The following is a 20,000-nucleotide window of genomic DNA, read 5'->3' as shown; positions in this document are numbered from 1 at the left end:
AGACTTGAGAGCCAGTGGACTGAGGATCTCATTCCCTGTCGTATAGAAAATCCGATAACCATTTTTTTTTTAAGAGTAGGACAGGACCTTCCTCGGAATAAAGTTTTTTTTTTACCGCCTATTCCGTCATATTCTGTTACATAAAAATCTAAAAATATTTGTGTTATTAAAGAAAGAAGTCTATCTGGTCCCAAAAACTGAAATAAGAATTTCTCAGCAAACATTAAAGATACTGCCATATACAAAACCTAAAAACATTTGAGCTATCTAAGACAGATGCCTAAAAAATATTTGTTTTATCTAAGAGAGAAGCCAAAAAAAAAAACATTCGTGCTATCTAACACAGAAGCCTAACTGGTCCTAAAAAAAGTGAAACAAAAATTTCTAAGCAAACATTCAAGGTATCCAAGACAGACTTTTGATATATCTGTCTTGAAAACAGACAGAAAAAAACTGAACAAAGACCCATAATTTATACAGGGTTCTTTCAAGTTCCCAAGAGGCTCATTCCACAAGAAGCCTCCGAATAATTATTTTCCTTTTCTACATTTCAGACCTTTTTCTAAAAGAGATCAGCGTCCACCACCACCTTCATCTGAATATCAATGAAGTTTCATTTTGCTTTGATCAAGAGAATTTCAAATCGCCATTTTTCAAGGCTCCGACACAAACTCCTAATTGGCATTTTAATGCATTTTATTTTAGACATTTGCGTAAGCAATGGAAGTCTAATCAAAGAGCTCTAAGTCCCAACATGAAAAAGTCGTCATCTGGAAAAGGGGAGAATACAGAATGTAAATTATAAAGAATACAGAATGTAAATTATAATGAATACAGAATGTAAATTATAATGAGTATTCATACGGTACCTAACCTACAGAGGGATTCAATGGTACTTACATATACAGGGTAAATCAAGGTTAGGCATCATCTACCTGGAGTGCAAAAGGTGCAAGATGATTAAGAAATTATATAGCACATCACCTCTCCGAAGTACAAGACATAAACTTCTCTTTAGAAAGAAAAAAGTTTGCTTTATACAAGATAAGAGGAAGAGCAAATCAGTAACAGCTATTCTGAGGTCTTGCAAAGTTGACATAATTCTTTCGAAATATGCTGTATCCAATCTTGAAGATGATTAAGAAATTATACAGCACATCACCTCTCCGAAGTACAAGACATAAACTTCTCTTTAGAAAGAAAAAAGTTTGCATTTATATAAGACAAGATGAAGACCAAATCAGTGACAGCTATTTTGATGTTTTGCAGTTTCCACAATTATTTCGAAACATGCAGCATCCAATCGACTTTCTCTACATGCCGAGGTGAGTAAAAAAATAAATTGGTGGGCAATAAAGGTTCGAGTTGGAAAACTAACGCAAGTATAACACAATTAACAAAAAATTAAAAAGCTGAAATTTTTTATTTCCATACCATGCCTAAAATGAAGAAAATATAATTTTAGGATGGAACTGAAATCGATGACAAAAATTATAACAACTTAAAAAGTTGGATATTTTGAAGTATAATATAAATGAAGGATATATCTGTACTCTTGGATTTCTTATACAGTCTCTCTCTCCCTCTTCTTCTCTCTCTCTCTCTCTCTCTCTCTCTCTCTCTCTCTCTCTCTCTCTCTCTCTCTCACACATTTTAGGAAGAACAAACACACACAATAATTACTCTTGGATTTCTTACACTAATAGTCTCTCTCTCTCTCTCTCTCTCTCTCTCTCTCTCTCTCTCTCTCTCACACACACACACACACACACTAACACATACATATTTTAGGATGAACAAACACACACACACACCCATTTTACACAGAGAAAACGTTGTGGATGCTGGTGTACGAACGACGAACATTAAAAAAAATATCTGTATAACAGACATCCGGAGTATTTAATAACATCGGTTTTGCTCTAGTAGGTTCGCTCTGTCATATATTTTCATTCAATTCCAGAATGCAGATTTCTCTACCCTCCTCTCCTTTCCTTATTCTCTCTCTATCTCTCTCTGACCCACCTTATTCCGAAAAATTTTATCCCCTCTTAACAGGAAATTCCATCAACTTTTTTTTTTCTCTCTCTTTCCAGCCATGTCAGTCACGGTGTCGTAACCATAGATTTTTTTTTTATTACTGGAAACAGAGTACAGGAAGTGACTCATCCCCGTGGTTGAGATCAGATTTTGGCAGGCGATATTTTCTCGATTTTCCAAAATGTTTTATGATACATTTATCTATCTACTGTGTGTGTGTTTGTGAGAGAGAGAGAGAGAGAGAGAGAGAGAGAGAGAGAGAGAGAGAGAGATTTTAACTATGAGTTGTAAATAACACTGTAGTAATCAACACGAGAGAGAGAGAGAGAGAGAGAGAGAGAGAGAGAGAGAGAGAGAGAGAGAGAGAGAGAGAGAGAGAGAGAGAGAATTTTTTGACTATGAGTTGTAAATAACAGTATGACAATTACTGTACACCAAAGTTAGGGAGAGAGAGAGAGAGAGAGAGAGAGAGAGAGAGAGAGAGAGAGAGAGAGAGAGAGAGAGAGAGAGAATTTTGACTATGAGTTGTAAATAACACTGTAGTAATCAACACGAGAGAGAGAGAGAGAGAGAGAGAGAGAGAGAGAGAGAGAGAGAGAGAGAGAGAGAGAGAGAGAGAGAGAGATTTTTGACTATGAGTTGTAAATAACAGTATGACAATTACTGTACACCAAAGTGAGAGAGAGAGAGAGAGAGAGAGAGAGAGAGAGAGATTCTTTTGTAACTATGCATTGTAATTAACAATACGGCAATTACAACAAAGTTAGAGAGAGAGAGAGAGAGAGAGAGAGAGAGAGAGAGAGAGAGAGTCTTTTGTAACTATGCATTGTAATTAACAGTTTGGCAATTAACACAAAAGTTTGTCATTTACAAATTTCACTCCTTAATAAATACTGAAGGCATAATATAACGCTGAACCAAATATCTCTTAAACCCTTTTCTATCAGGTTCCCAACGAAGGTAGTGGGAAATAAACCAAGAAGCAAGTAGACCATAAAAAACCTGCGCAAATTCTAAATGGAACCGGAATATAGCTCGTATTTTAGAAAGCTCAAGTCACTCCTGATATTAACAGAAAACAAGTAAAAACACCTGCCGAAGTTTCAACCGAGTTTTCTGTACAGCCGCTACAGTGTATAATTAAGGCCACCGAATATAGATCTATCTTTCGGTGGTCTAGGTATAATGCTGTATGAGTCGCGGCCCATGAAACTTTAACTACGGCCCTGTGGTGGCATGTCCTATATCGGTGCCAGACGCACGATTATGGCTAACTTTAACCTTAAATAAAATAAAAACTACTGAGGCTAGAGCGCTGCAATCTGGTATGTTTGATGATTGGAGGGTGGATGATCAACATACCAATTTGCAGCTCTCTAGCCTCAGTAGTTTGTAAGTTCTGAGGGCGGAAAGAAAAAGTGCGGACAGAAAAAGTGCGGACGGACAGACAAAAGCCGGCACGATAGTTTTCTTTTCAGAAAACTAAAAAGGGAAATATTGTACTCATCCTTTTCCACCAGGAAGATGTCAGCAAAGACAATTTTCAAACCTCTTATAATTTTATGACAGAATAAAAATGGAGTTTATATTAAATAAAAAACTGAAATATTCTACTCATTATTTTATTCAGGAAGATGTAAGTAATTGTCACAATCTTTTCCCAGACTCAAATTTGAACAAGGAGGAACTGTAGGAAAAAAAATATAAATGAAGAGTAATACAACGGTCACTAGAAGAAACTGCCTAATGATTAAGAGATTAGATTTAAAATTGAATACATACTTGTAACCACTTCCCGCCCAACGAAGAAATGCCTATTACAACCAGATCGAGAGAGAGAGAGAGAGAGAGAGAGAGAGAGAGAGAGAGAGAGAGAGAGAGAGACTATTTCCTACAAAAGAATGGATTATAACAAGGATACATTTCAGACAAAGCATCTTGTTTCCAGCCATAATGCAGATGGCATCAGCAAAAAAAAAAAAAAAAAAAAAAAAAAAAACCAGGTAAAAAAAAAATGAGTAAAAACGAAAAAAAACCTAAAAGAAAAGTTCCATTTAACAATTTCAATTAGCATATAATGGGAAGCCAAGCTGTGCGCAATGAGGAGCTCCCTGGGAATAAACTCACGTGGCAGGAGATTTTTTTTCCCTTTAATTCCCTTCATCTATTTCTCAGTGAGAAAACCCTCCTCTTGCCATCCACTCCCCTACCTCCACCCATCCTCCTCATCCTCATCCTCCTAACTCCTCCTCCTCCACTCACATCCCATATAACTGTTAAGAGCAACAGGGAATTCACATTATACTTTCGGAGGAATTAAAAGAGAAAGGAGGAAAATAATTATTTCTCGGTTCTATTCCCATATTCTTTTATTTGTTTTTTTTTTTCATCTATTTGTTCGGCAGTTTCATCCGCTCCGTTGTATCTGAAAGACGGGAGGAGGCCTTATGTCAGAGCCCTATGCCGTTATGTAATAGGGATCGAGTATAAGAGGACCTTAAATGTCTTCCCCAATGAGGAAGTCGCTAAAGATTAAGGGTTTTCCTGAAGGTTTAATGTTCCCTTGAGTACGGTTTCCATGACGCTGCTTTTATTACGCGCGGTATCTCGTAGGTCTGCCATTCAATTTCTATGGTTACACACAGTTTGGGTTGTTGATGTTGTTGTTGTTGTTATTATTATTATTATTATTATTATTATTATTATTATTGTTATTATTATTATTATATTATTATTATTATTATTATTATTATTATTAATAAGTCCCATGCTATTACTTTTCAATTATTATTATTATTATTATTATTATTATTATTATTATTATTATTATTATTATTATTATTATTATTATTATTATTATTTTAAGAGACATTATACTATTATTATTTTATCAATTATTATTATTATTATTATTATTAAGACTCATGCTGCTTTGAGTACTTTTCAATTATTATTATAATTATAATAATAATAATAATAATTATTATCAATTATTATTATTATTAAGACTCATGCTGCTGTAAGTACTTTTCAATAATTATCATTACTATTATTTTTATTAAGATTCAAGATGCTATGAGTACTTTCAAATTATTATTAGTATTATTATTATTATTATTATTATTATTATTATTATTATTATTATTATTATTATCATTGGAGAAAGAAATCCACAGTTGTGAATCTATACAAATATATTTACAGTTAAGCTAAAACTGTTTAGCTTTATTCTTAAATATATTTGTACGGATACAAAAATGGATCTGTTTCTCCAGTTTAATAATAATAATAATAATAAAAATAATAATAAGCTGTAAGCTTGTTATTATTATTATTATTATTATTATTATTATTATTATTATTATTATTATTACTATTAAACTGGAGAAACAAATCCATTTATGTATCTGTACAAATATATTTAAGAATAAAGCTAAACAGTTTTAGCTTAACTGTAAATATATTTGTATAGATTCACAACTGTGGATTTCTTTCTCCAGTAATAATAATAATAATAATAATAATAATAATAATAATAATAATAATAATAATAATAATAATAATTATTATTATTATTATTATTGTTTCCCAAAAACAGGCCTGACTACAGAAAAACAAAACAACGGTCATAGCAACATAGACAAGGAATATTTCATTTAGCTTACAGCTTAGCCCAAGTACAAAAAAAAAAAAAAAAATAGCACACAAATGTAAACGTTTATGCTAATCATTCTCTCTATAACTTTACAATGGGCTCTCCAAAAATTCTGTTGCCCACAGGACTTAGTTCCAGGCATCCGTATAAAGAGGTTTCCTCTGAGCACGGAAATGAACTTCACAGAACATAAGAAACACACGGTAGTTTCTCTCATTACACGTAAGGAGTTTATAACAGAAGGGGAAATAAAAAGGGCAGATGAGTTTCTTTGGTACAATCGGAGAAAAAAAAATTCTAATTCAAATGCCGTGTTGAGACGGTACTTCATAAACTACGGAAATTCTTTGTATATATACGGGAAACAAAATCTTTAGTTATGAAAGAAACAAGGAACTAAGTATGAATTATGTAAAAATTATGATGGTATTAAAAAAACGTAAATCATTGCTAACTCTATCGGTCCTAGTGGGAAGTGAAAAATCGGGTCAAAATAATCCACAAATTTATTCATTTACTCCAAATGTCATTTTGACATAGCAACGGTTAATTGTGGAAGGGAATAACGAATATATATATAAATATATACACACACACACACACACACATATATATATATATATATATATATATATATATATATATATATATATATATATACACACATATACATATAAATATATATGCATATATATATGCATACATAAATACATATACGTAATATATATATATAATATATATATATATATATATATATATATATATATATATATATATATATATATATATATATATATATATATATATATATATATATATATACTTTACGTAGACTTTCGTGGACTGGGGAATTGCAAAACAGCTGTTCAGAATTTCATTTACTAAAGTAATACTTACACGTAAAACTACTAGTCCAAATTTAGATTATAAAACGACAATGGCTAAAAAGAACATAAACAAAGCTAAAAAAACATTCAAAATAAATTAAAAATAAGCATTTATATAACGTGAACTATTCCTAAGAAAACTTTGACGCAATGCATTTACTTTTCAATGAAATATTTAATCTCCAAAGGACCAGACATTTCAATCTAAATCTAAGATAACGAACTCCATATCTAGAAGAAACTGTCTTTCATTAGCCCAATATGAACCAACTTCATGTTATTCAATGAAGTGCTGGCGAGTGAATGGTGCCAGCAGTCGATATTATCCATTGACAAAATGTAAAATATTGAGGATTAATATTTCAATTTTCAAGTACTTCTAAGCCTTTTGACTAACGAGGAATTATTTCAACGTTCTATCAGGATATTATGACGAATTAAGATTAAATAACACGTACTTAGTCAAACAAGTTAATTTCTATACGATATTTCGATAACCAAGAGCAAGTCGCGATGAAAAGTGTAAATTTGTTGTGTTTTTAAACTAATTGTGTTTTCACTCAGTGGGTTTTAAATTTGTTGTGTTTTCACTCATTGGTTTTTAAATTAGTTGTGTTTTCATTCAAAAGTTTTTAAATTAGTTATTTTCACTCATGTTTTTATATTAGTTGTGTTTTCACTCATAAGTTTTTAAATTAGTTGTGTTCTCACTCATAAGTTTTTAAATTAGTTGTGTTCTCACTTATGTTTTTAAAATTAGTTGTGTTTTCACTCACAAGAATTAAAAATTAGTTGTGCTTTCACTCATAAGTTTTAAAAATTAATTGTGTTTTCACCCACAAGCTTTTAAATTATTTGTCTTCCCACTCAAAAGTTTTAAAATTAGTTGTTTTCACTCATAAGTTTTAAATTATTTGTGTTTTCACTCATACGTTTTTAAAGTTATTTGTGTCTTCACTCATATGTATATAAATAAGTTGTGCTTTCCCTCAAAAGTGTTTAAATTAGTTGTGTTTTCACTTAAAAGTTTTTAAAATAAGTTGTGTTTTCACTCACAAGTTCTTAAAGTAGTTGTGCTTTCACTCATAGGTTTTTAAATTATTTGTGTTTTCACTCATGCGTTTTTAAATTTGTTGTGTTTTCACTCATGAGAATTAAAAAATTTGTGTTTTCACTCATATCTTTAAAATTGTGTTTTCACTCATAAGTTTTTAAATTAGTTGTGTTTTCACTCATAAGTGTTTAAATTAGTTGTGTTTTCACTCATAAGTGTTTAAATTAGTTGCTTTTTCACCTAAAAGTTTTAAAATTAGTTGTTTTCACTCATAAGTGTTTAAATTAGTTGTGTTTTCACTCATAAGTTTTTAAATGAGTTGTGTTTTCACTCATAAGTTTTTAAATGAGTTGTGTTTTCACTCATAAGAGAAATGTATAAGCAGAGACAGAAAATATAATATTTAATAGAGTGCAAACATCTTTAGTATTAACATGCTTTAAGTGGAGGGTAAGCAATTCACTAAACAGCCGGATTGCGTCATACGATAAAAAAAAATTCACATTCAACTGTAGCTCGACTGGCAATAAACAATTAGGCAGAATAATCATGATTAATAAAAACACCAGCTGTTGCGTAATTAATAACTACGAAAAGCAAACACTCTGGATTTAAATTACAATCTTCATCAAAGCTAGTCCGTGACAAAGAATCTGGGATTTATATTCAACAGGTCCCCTGGCTAAAGTTACACAATGCGTCTACTGACACGCGGCAATTAAATAAATCCACGCGCCCTCATTAAAAAATTTTCAGAGAGAGAGAGAGAGAGAGAGAGAGAGAGAGAGAGAGAGAGAGAGAGAGAGAGAGAGAATTACTTACGACAGAAAGAGCGAATGAGACAGAATTTCTTTTGAGAGAGAGAGAGAGATACGACAGAGAGTGAGTGGGACAGAATTTCTTTTGAGAGAGAGAGAGAGAGAGAGAGAGAGAGAGAGAGAGAGAGAGAGAGAGAGAGAGAGAGAGAGAGAAAGAGAGAGAGAGAGAGAGAGAATATTAGTTACGATAGAAAGAGTGAGACAGAATTTCTTTTTGAGAGAGAGAGAGAGAGAGAGAGAGAGAGAGAGAGAGAGAGAGAGAGAGAGAGAGAGAATATTAGTTACGATAGAAAGAGTGAGACAGAATTTCTTTTGAGAGAGAGAGAGAGAGAGAGAGAGAGAGAGAGAGAGAGAGAGAGAGAGAGAGAGAGAGAGAGAGAGAGAGAGAGAAAGAATGTCAATAAATGTATACAGCCTCCCCGTCATCCTGCCAAGGCGATAGGGATCGGTAGCATAACCCTCTTCGTAAAGGTCTTATGAATATAAAATCGCGAAGATAAAAATTGTAGTCTAAGGATATATTTCACCTCAGATATTACGTAATATAGCGCATATTAAAGTCTCCGTTCCCCAGGGCTAACGTCACTCTTAAAATACTTACTTGAATGAATATTATCAAAGCTTTTTCGATGCCACAGGTTCTTCATTAATTTCCATTTAATGTAATTAATATTTACTTTTCAGGTACCATTGTTGTAAAGAAGTTTTATTTTAATTTGCTTATTTCATTTATTTATATTCTGTAATCACTGTAAACAAATACTTTCCTTTTATTATACAATGGAATTCGTTTACACCTTCATACGCTCTTGGATAATTCCATTCTTGCAAAACTGTATTGTAAGGGACAATTTTTTTTTGTTTCATTCACAAGTTTTAATTTTCAATATGAGCGTTACCAGTGAAATCATTCTTTTGCTACCGATGTGAATTATTTAGTATCTAAGCGTATCTTGCAACGTTAACAGAGCCGATACTATTTCCAAAAAACATTTACTACAACTCCTATTATCAGTAATATCTACTTACACTTACGGGCACAAGCATATCTATTTAACGCTTTTCATATATATATATATATATATATATATATATATATATATATATATATACACACACACACACACACACGCGGCCTCTGTCACGTCTCTACTTTAAAAAATCATTTGAACTTCATGAAGGCAAATTAATTTTTTGAAAGTGACGCCAAGCTCTACCCCATTCCTTGTGGAAAATAAGTAACAATGAATTTCTCTTGCATGCTAATGATGACGTCATCTTCACTAATGAAACAAGTTTCCCGGAGAGTTAATTTTAGCACTGAATATCACAGCAATCAAGGGAACATTTAATCATCACCACCCTTGTGTCAAAAAGGTTAGAAACGCTTCTTCTCTTTCTAGGAGAGTGATTAACTAACATCCTCATCTGAGATAAGAATTGACCTGATATTCAAGGTAAACTCACTGATTTTCCAAGAAATAAGTAAGGCAATCTCAGTCACATGGCTGGTATATATTCTCCCGTTAAACTGTATTCTTTGGAAATGTTGTCACACCTTAGTGAGAGGATCTAGGATGATACTGGAATTGGAATTGGAATATAAAATTTAGCCCAACGCCCCCCCCAAAAAAAGTTAAGTATACCTTAGTTTTACCAGACCACTGAGCTGATTAACAGCTCTCCTAGGGCTGGCCCGAAGGATTAGACTTTATTTTACGTGGCTAAGAACCAGTTGGTTACTTAGCAACGGGACCTACAGCTTATTGTGGAATCCGAACCACATTATAGCGAGAAATGAATTTCTATCACCAGAAATAAATTCCTCTAACTCTTCATCAGCCGGCCGCGGGAATTGAACTCCGGCCCATCGAGTGACAGTCTGAAGCTCAACCGAGTCGACCAACAAAGGGGTCAAACGCCCAAGCACCGGGAGCTATGAGGAACTGGAGTATAAAATTTATGCTAAAGCCAAGCGTTTAGTCCTAGGAGGTCATTCTGCGCTGAAAAAAAAAATGAAACAGTTGTTAGGAGATGGTGGAAGTTAAGATGGTAGAAAGAGAACATGAACGGAGGTATAGTGAAAGGAATGAAGGGGGCCGCTGCTAGGGGCCGAAGGGACGCTGCAAAGAACCTCAAGTAACGCTTACAGTGATCGGCGTAAGGTGAACTGACGACACTATCCCTCTAGGGGGACTAGGATGATATTACCTGGTTGGGTACTGTTGATGCCACAGCAGTTTAATTCTGGGAAATCAAAGAGAACGCTGTGTCAATGACAACATTCCATATAAGGGAATGATCCATATATAAGGGAATGATGTCTGTTCCTTTCACGGCTGCGTCAGTGACATTCCATATAAGGGAATGATGTCTGTTCCTTTCACGGCTGCGTCAATGACAATATTCCATATATAAGGGAATGATGTCTATTCCTTTCACGTTTGCCTCAATGACAACATTCCATATAAGGGAATGGTGTCGGTTCCTTTCACGGCTGTGTCAGTGACAACATTCCATATAAGGGAATGATGTCTGTTCCTTTCACGGATATGTCTACCCCTGATGTTGATAGCACATATGAAACTGATCTGAAGTACGTGTCAAGACCCGTGATTTGAATTCTTATTACGAAGAGGGCAGTTCTGCATCATCAATACACAAGCTGCTTTAATACAAAGGCTTCAAGGACTTTAAGAGTTATTTCCAGCAATGACAATCACGTGCTGACCAAGGATAAAATTATTTTGGGTTCACAGAAGCAAATACTGGACAACAAGAGTAGAATTATTTTCGTCTGTTGGTAATTAAATTAATTCACACAGAATAAACTTGTAACCAAAAAAGCTAACACAACGAAAGGTGAGGCAGTAAGTTAAACTCCCCGTAGGAAGGCAGTCTCGTCAGTGAACCTCATGTGGTGCACTGTAGGCATTACTTAAGGTTCTTTGAAGCGTGCCCTCGGCCCCCAGCTGCAACCCCTTTCGTTCCTTTTACTGTACCTCCCTTAATATTCTCTTTCCTCCAACTTACTTTCCACCCTCTCCTAACAATTGATTCATAGTTGCAATTGCGAGGTTTTCCTTCTGTTACTCCTTTAAAATTTTTAACGTCAATTTCCATTTCAGCTCTGAATGATCTCACTGATCCCAGTGTTTGGCCTTTGGACTATATTCTATATTCAATTCAATTCAATTCAGGACGTTAAACTCGTTCTAACCGAGGTACGTGAAAAGGACGGTTTCATATTTTTTTTTTCTAATTCACGAAGGTGAATTCAATTCAATGAACACCATATTCTTTGGAAGCTTGAATTTCAAGCCAATGGGGTCCCTATGGTCTTGTTCCATATGAATAGGTTCATCTTATGAATAATAATAATAATAATAATAATAATAATAATAATAATAATAATAATAATAATAATAATAATAATAATAATAATAATAAAATATTAATAATAATAATAATAATAATAATAATAAAGTTAGGTTAAAGGCCCAAAGACGACATTAGTACAATGAGAAGGCCATCATTAAAACAAATAACCAACTTAATGAAAAAAAAAGTAACTATATACTTAAAACCACCTGTAAAATAAACCATATTTCAGTGACCTTTAGTTATTACAAATTATCCGTTTGAATGATTTGATCCTGATTACAAGCAACAATTATCCATTTACAATTTTTTCCAATGGCATTTTGTAGGCGAATTATTTCGACAAACAATTTCCCGATTGCAAGGGATATATCATTTATTGTTGCCGAAAACGATATCTGACTATCATGTTACAGAGAGAGAGAGAGAGAGAGAGAGAGAGAGAGAGAGAGAGAGAGAGAGAGAGAGAGAGAGAGAGAGAGAGAGAGAGAGAAATGTTGTTCTATCATAAAAAACCAAAACAAACATGAAAAATACATATTAACCCATCGAAAATAAAAAAATAAAAAAATCATAAAACGAAACAATTCAATTAGATATTCACTGGTTATGATGTATTACGGTAATTAAGAAGCTAACAATACCACCAATGATAAATGGACCCCGTTAAATAAGAAATCACACAAATTTGTAAGAATACAACATAACAAAAATATGAAGGCATCAAACGACGGGGACAATTCCAAGCACATAAAAAAAAAATACATAACCTATAACAAGAAAATTACGCCGAAGATTCTCCGGCGCAAACGAGTTTTCTGTACAGGGTACAATCAAGGCCACGGTAAATAGAACAATCTTTCGGTGGTCTCGGTATAATGCTGTATGAGCCGCGGCCCATGAAACTTTAACCCCGGTCAGGTGGTGGCCTGGTCTTAGATATCGTTGCCAGAGGCACGATCATGGCTAACTTTAACGTTAAATAAAACAAAAGCTACTGAGGCTAGAGGGCTGCAACTTGGCATGTTCGACCAATTTTCAGCCCTTTAGCCTCAGTAGCTATTAAGATCTGAGGACGGACAGAAAAAGTGCGGACAGAAAAAAGTGCGGACGTACAGCCAAAGCCGGCACAACAGTTTTCTTTTACAGACAACTAAAAATCAAAGCGGCGGCCTTCAAACTTATGTCAACATAATAATCCTCACAAATACTATATAGCACAGATATTCAATCATTCAGTGTTAAAGCAATATTCGCATAAAAACATTTCAACACTACATGAAAACAGAATCGCCGATCACAGGATTACCAACGAACAAACAGGGAACAATCTGTAGAAAAGAGAGAATTTTTTTCGGCACAATGTGTTAATCAATCTACGGGATGTGCTACCCACGTTTCATTATCTGTCAGTGTGGGCGCGTGAGTCAGTCAGAGAGAGAGAGAGAGAGAGAGAGAGAGAGAGAGAGAGAGAATGCGAGCATTTGTGTGAGCGTGTGTGTGTGTGTGTGTGTGAGAGACAGAGACAGAGAGAGAGAGAATGCGAGCATTTGTGTGAGTGTGTGTGTGTGTGTGAGAGACAGAGACAGAGAGAGAGAGAATGCGAACGTGTGTGTGTGTGTGTGTGTGTGTGTGAGAGACAGAGACAGAGACAGAGAGAATGCGAGCGTGTGTGTGTGTGTGTGTGTGTGTGTGTGTGTGTGAGAGAGAGAGAGAGAGAGAGAGAGAGAGAGAGAGAGAGAGAGAGAGAGAGAGAGAGACAGACAGACAGACAGAGACAGAATGTATGTGTGTGTGTGAGAGAGAGAGAGAGAGAGAGAGAGAGAGAGAGAGAGAGAGAGAGAGAGAGAATGCATGTATGTGTGTGTGAGAGAGAGAGAGAGAGGGTGAGAGAGACAGAGACAGAGTGTATGTATGTATGTGTGTGTGTGTGTGTGTGTGAGAGAGAGAGAGAGAGAGAGAGAGAGAGAGAGAGAGAGAGAGAGATAAAAACGACTACGCTGTTTGCCAATGTTCAATATAAACACACTAGTTAAAACGAGGAAAAACTTCCATCATATTTAAGTAACAAAAATAAAACAAGAAAAAAGTTTCACTACATTCCAAATATAACATAATTTGGATGTAAATTCATGAAAGGAGGTTTTAGCCGCTAAAATCCGAATATAAACGGAGGAATCTCATTATGTTTTGTAACAAACAATTTACTGTCAATGACAGAATCAACAGAAGTTGGAAAAAAACACTTGAACCTAATTACGCAAATCCTAATTTAACTTCGCTGACCGAATGAAAATGAAAAAAAGAACAATAAAAAAAGAGAAGTCTGCTGCTGCATTTCAACAGTCACCGAAGCAGCTGTAATTAATCGTTACAGCTGGTAGCATGCCCGATGTAATTAGAGCATTTGGAAGACAAATTGAAACGTTTAATTGCCATACATCAGCGACCAATTAGTGACAAAAACAGGGCCGGTGAAAAATGCTGAATTGTGGTCGCCGCAGCAGCCCGCATCAGGTGATGGTGTTTTCGGATGCGGGCGAGCGCATGACATCAACAGATGGGTTAAATTGAGAGCAATAACAATGGAGGTTTAAAGTCAATAAGCTGGCTATTGGCCTCCCCAACACGGCCATAATAACAACAACAACAACAACAACAATAACAGCGCGACGTTATTCGACGTTCCAGCAATAACGATCACGGTAACTATCGTGGCCATTGAAAGGTTCCGGGAAAAACCTGCTCCATCATAATGTTTTTAACAATGACGATGATACATATACTTCAATCTTTTCTCATTTACATTAAACAAACTGATGATTGTTGTGTCTGTGTCCACAACTTGTGTGATTGTTTTCAACAACCGCATCACAATCCAGAGGAGTTAATGCTAGTTGCACTGTGACATTCCAATGGCGCTGTGAACAAATGTAACCAATACAATTGTTAATATACTTCAAGCAAAGAGTGCAATAACTGAATCGACGTTCAATGCGAAATCAATTATTGCAACTGCACCGTCCAGTGTGCTTTTTAATATCTTCCAAATATCACTTACAAACGTGAAACGCCTATCAAAGAAAAAAGGAGTCCAACTTATTTAGGATAAAGGAGTTGGGATAAGAAGGAATGGTAAGTAGGTCCTTCCACAAAAACAAAATAATAAAGAAGTCAAACTTATTTACGATAAAAGAGTTGGGATAAAAAGGAAGGATAAGTAGGTCCTTCAACAAAAACAAAATAATAAAGGAGTCAAACTTATTTAGGATAAAGAAGCTGGGATAAGATGGGACGATAGGCAAGTACTTCCACAAAAAACAAAATAATAAAGGAGTCAAACTTATTTAGGATAAAGGAGCTGCGATAAAAAGGGATGATAAGTAGGTCCTTCCATAAAAACAAAAACAAAATGTGTCAAACTTATTTAGGATAAAAGAGTTGGGGTAAAAAGGGATAAAAAGTATGTCCCTCCACAAAAACAAAATAATAAAGGAGTCACGCTTATTTAAGATAAAGAAGTTGGGATAAGAAGGGATGATAAGCAGGTACTTCCACAAAAAACAAAATAATAAAGGAGTCACACTTATTTAGGATAAAGGAGCTGCGATAAAAAAGGGATGATAAGTAGGTCCTTCCAAAAAACAAATTAACAAAGGAGTCAAACTTATTGAGGATAAAGGCGTTGGGATAAAAAGGGATGATAAGTAGGTCCCTCCACAAAAACAAAATAATAAAGGAGTCAAACTTACTGAGGATAAAGGAGTTGGAATAAAAAGGGATAAGTGGGCCCTTCCACAAAAACAAAATAATAAAGGAGTCAAACTTATTTAGGATAAAGGAGTTGGGATAAAAAGGGATGATAAGTAGGTCCTTCCACAAAAACAAAATAATAAAACTCATTTGTACCCACACATAAAACGCCAACAACTTTCATTTACTAATAACGGGTAAAATATATTTGTACTTACCGAGCAAGGAGCCAAGGACGACATTTGTACCCTGAAAAAGAGAAAAAAACATTCTCATTGTATGTTAATGACATGACTTTCAATGAACAGTCGGGGGAAGACCTCCCCCCACCCGCTCTCTCTCTCTCTCCCTGTGACCAAATTGACACTGAATTACAAGATTTTTACTCTGTATATACATACATACATACAGTATATATATATATATATATATATATATATATATATATATATATATATATATATATATATAAACATTAAGATAAAGCCGATTTGAAGCTGTCCTCAATGGATAAAAAATTAAAAACAATAGCAATCTAGCAGAGAGAAAGAGAGAGAGAGAGAGAGAGAGAGAGAGAGAGAGAGAGAGAGAGAGAGAGAGCGAGAGAGAGAGAGAGAACTCCAGGTAACAAAGACGATAGTGAGAGGAAAAGACTGCAAGTAATTAAAGTGGAGGAGTGAAAACGAGGAGCACGAACTTTAAGGAGAACAAAAGCTGTGAAAAAGAATAAACGATGCAAATGGATATGCTGTCTGAAAAAGTCTATGACAGAACTGATAGAGACGCGACACAGAGGGTGTTAAGAATGTATCACATACAGGATAAGTTGTTGAGAACGTTGAAAAGCTCCAATGATGGAAGCAATGCCTGCCTTACATGTAGCCGGGTGAGTGTCTGGTTTGGTGTAAAAGTGGATCTGAGAAAAGGCAGTGTTATATTTACGTGGACGTTCATTATCTTTATTAATGCAGTGACGTTAGAAATCAGAGGAGGAACGGGTGTTCGTGTAAAACTGTAGAAGAAGATTAATCAAATGGAGTGCTGAATGGATAATATTTACAGATGATACAGTAGTGATTTGGGAATGTGAGGAGAAACTGCAAGAAACTGAAAGTTGCCAGAAAGTTAAGAGTAAATGTAAGTTAGATTCTGAAGGTGGAAATCAGAAGGCAGATGTTAGTAAAGATGGTGGAAGAAAGGCAGTTGTTGAATTGTATAAGTATTTGGAAGATAACGTAACGAATGATGATTGAATGAGAGATGAAACAGAGAAGAGGTGAAGCAAGAAAAGGTAGAAATCAGCCTGGTGAGTGTCAAAGTTTAGCAAGAGACTTGGACTGTCTATAGCAGCCATGGTGGGAATGCATGAAGGGATTGTTAGGCCAATTCCCTTAAGGAAATTGTGAATTGTAGATGCTGAACATGGCTGAAAGAAACAAGGTCGAACCTTTTAAGATGATCTGTCTGCGTAGGAAATGTGACGTAATAAGAATCAAAATAGCGAGAGATAAGGAAAAACGTAAGAAGAATTGGAAAAAGGTTCTGAGATGGTTTGGTTTTGTATAAAGAATAGCTTAGCGAAATGATTTTATAGTTCTTAAGTGTTATAAAAGAGGTTGAAAGGAAGAAATAAAAAGGGAATGCTATATTAAGTGAGAGGCTTAGGAAAGGCGAGGCTTTATTATTCAGGAAGAGTGATTTAGTGAAAGTTTTATACGCAGGAGTTCCACAAATGTTTAGAGGCTACAATAAGAAAGCTGGAAGTGACTGTTGTGTTGCTTTTCCTCTGCAACCACCCCTTGTTATGGGAAACGGCTTAATATTGAAGACAGTGTAGCAAATAGACAGATAAGTAACACACACATATAAATACATACACACATACACATATGCAATCACATACAAACACATATGCATACACACACACACACACATATATATGGGGTTGTCTTTGCACAATCTTTAAGTAGTACAACATTCATTACTAAACTCTCTCTCTCTCTCTCTCTCTCTCTCTCTCTCTCTCTCTCTCTCTCTCTCTCTCTCTCTCTCTCTCCTAAGCCTTGGGAGAAGCTGCTACGAAAAGTACCGAGACAAAGGTTAGGTTACAAGCCCATAAAACTTACATCTTAGTCACATAAACTTACGAGGAAAGTTCTACAACCAACTTTTCATCTACTCCTCTGAGGCAGAGGAGATATCACCTCATCCCTCCCTCCTCCCTCCCTCCCTCCGAGTCCTACGCCCAGGGCCCTGGGCTCCTAAATCCTACCCCGGAGCTTGCTCGATACATACAACACTCTCGGCCTATTGTCTATGATTGTTTATGTTGGGCTCAAGAGGCATTGTCTGCGGAATGGCAATTCCTCTGTGTCTTGGAGAAAATCTGGTATTTATGTGCCTATAACTTTATGAGAGAGAGAGAGAGAGAGAGAGAGAGAGAGAGAGAGAGAGAGAGAGAGAGAGAGAGAGAGAGAGAGAGGATGTTTTGTGTGAGAGTGTGTGTATGATGTTTGTGTTCATGCAAACTTGTGAGAGAGAGAACAAGAACGAAAGATAAAGAGAGAAGCCCGTGTGTGTGTGTGTGTGTGTGTGAGAGAGAGAGAGAGAGAGAGAGAGAGAGCAATTTCTCTGTGTCTTGGAGAAAATCTGGTATTTATGTGCCTATAACTTTGTGAGAGAGAGAGAGAGAGAGAGAGAGAGAGAGAGAGAGAGAGAGAGAGAGAGAGAGAGAGAGAAGCTAGTGTTTGAGTCAGCGTGTATGAATGATGTTTGTGTTCGTGCAAACGTGAGAGAGAGAGAGAGAGAGAGAGAGAGAGAGAGAGAGAGAGAGAGAGAGAGAGCAATTCCTCAGTGTCGGAGAAATTCTCATATTTATGTGCCTATAACTTTATGAGAGAGAGAGAGAGAGAGAGAGAGAGAGAGAGAGAGAGAGAGAGAGAGAGAGAGAGAGAGAGAGACAGAGAGAGAGATGCTAGTGTTTATGTGTGAGTATAAATTATGGTGTTTGTGTCCGTGCAACGACAGAGAGAGAGAGAGAGAGAGAGAGAGAGAGAGAGAGAGAGAGAGAGAGAGAGAGAGAGAGAGAGAGCAATTTCTCAGTGCCTTGGAGAAAATCTCATATTTATGTGATGTGCCTATAATTTCATGAGAGAGAGAGAGAGAGAGAGAGAGAGAGAGAGAGAGAGAGAGAGAGAGAGAGAGAGAGAAAGCCTGTGTTAGTATGTGTGATGCTTGTAGTTTGCGTGTGTGTTGTGTTGTGTGTGTGTAGAGAGAGAGAGAGAGAGAGAGAGAGAGAGAGAGAGAGAGAGAGAGATAATGTGTAATAATTATCCCTGATATTTGACAGCAGAGTGTTCGGAGAATTACCGCACTATTCCGCTTTAAGCCTTTAAGCGCATTGTCGCCCCCACAAAAATCACCGCAAAAATACGCGGCTCGGAGAGAATTATTTAAAACACCAACATATTAAACGGAGCGAAGCCCAAGTTTCAAACTGTGTATACTGCGAGAGACGACATCGAGGCGGAATATGCAACGTTGACAAAAACGCACAGACAGCGAAAAATCGGTTACTCTCTCAGCTACGCGAATGAGGGAACACGGTAATAATGGAGATTTCAAAATCCAACTTTGCGAGGATTTACGCTCATACGAAGGCCGATGGCATTTAATAAAATCGAGCCCTTTGGCCAGCCCAAGCACGATGGAAATACGGAGGTCCAAGGAGGAGGAAGTTCGTGGAAAACGGAAGCAAAAAGTGAATGCCAAAGACTTAGGGATAACGGTGGCCCTAAGGCCGATGGCAGGGGCAATCTAATAGAATCTGGTAGCCCTTTGGCCAGCCAAAGTGCGATGGAAATACGGAGGTCGAAAAAGCAGGACATCCATGGATAACGGAAGCAGAAAGTGAATGCCAAAGATTTAGGGATAACGGTGCCCCAAAGGCCGATGGCAGGGGCAATCTAATAGAATCTGGTAGCTCTTTGGGCAGCCCAAGCACGATGGAAATGCGGAGGTCCAATAAGGAGGAAATTCGTGGAAAACAGAAGCAAAAAGTGAATGCCAAAGATTTAGGTATAACGGAGGCCATATTTGGTCAAATAGGCAGGTAATATACCCCCACTTTTAAATCTCTGTCATTCTATCTCTTACATGTAATTCATACCACCCGCCCTTGATCAGCAGGACAATGAGTCCTGTTCTATCTCAATGAGGTTGCAGAAAGAAAATGGGATATAAGCATACCAAATATTCATTCATTTGTATATGACCTACGAATTAAAACGCAAAGAAATGGGAAACTCGTATGCCTTCAGGGACGATGCTTTCATTATGCTTTTGTTGCTCTTACTTACAAATAGTGTCACTACAAGCATAAGGGCAACTACAAACTGAAATTTGAAATCTGA

At 35.9% G+C, this 20,000-nt stretch overlaps 1 long non-coding RNA gene across 1 annotated transcript in view; it reads right to left on the bottom strand.

Moving 5' to 3' along the window:
* LOC136833234 (uncharacterized) overlaps positions 1-20,000 on the bottom strand; it is a 793,699-nt gene that overhangs the window by 106,185 nt on the left and 667,514 nt on the right. Inside the window, exon 4 of the long non-coding RNA XR_010851385.1 lies at positions 15,807-15,837. This is a non-coding gene — a long non-coding RNA (uncharacterized lncRNA). The remainder of the gene's footprint in view (positions 1-15,806; positions 15,838-20,000) is intronic.

This window comes from Macrobrachium rosenbergii, chromosome 51 (genome assembly GCF_040412425.1).
Source record: "Macrobrachium rosenbergii isolate ZJJX-2024 chromosome 51, ASM4041242v1, whole genome shotgun sequence".
Classification (NCBI taxonomy): Eukaryota; Metazoa; Arthropoda; class Malacostraca; order Decapoda; family Palaemonidae; genus Macrobrachium; species Macrobrachium rosenbergii.
The sequence above is the reverse complement of the archived record's forward strand: the minus strand, read 5'-3'. Positions and strand labels throughout refer to the sequence as shown.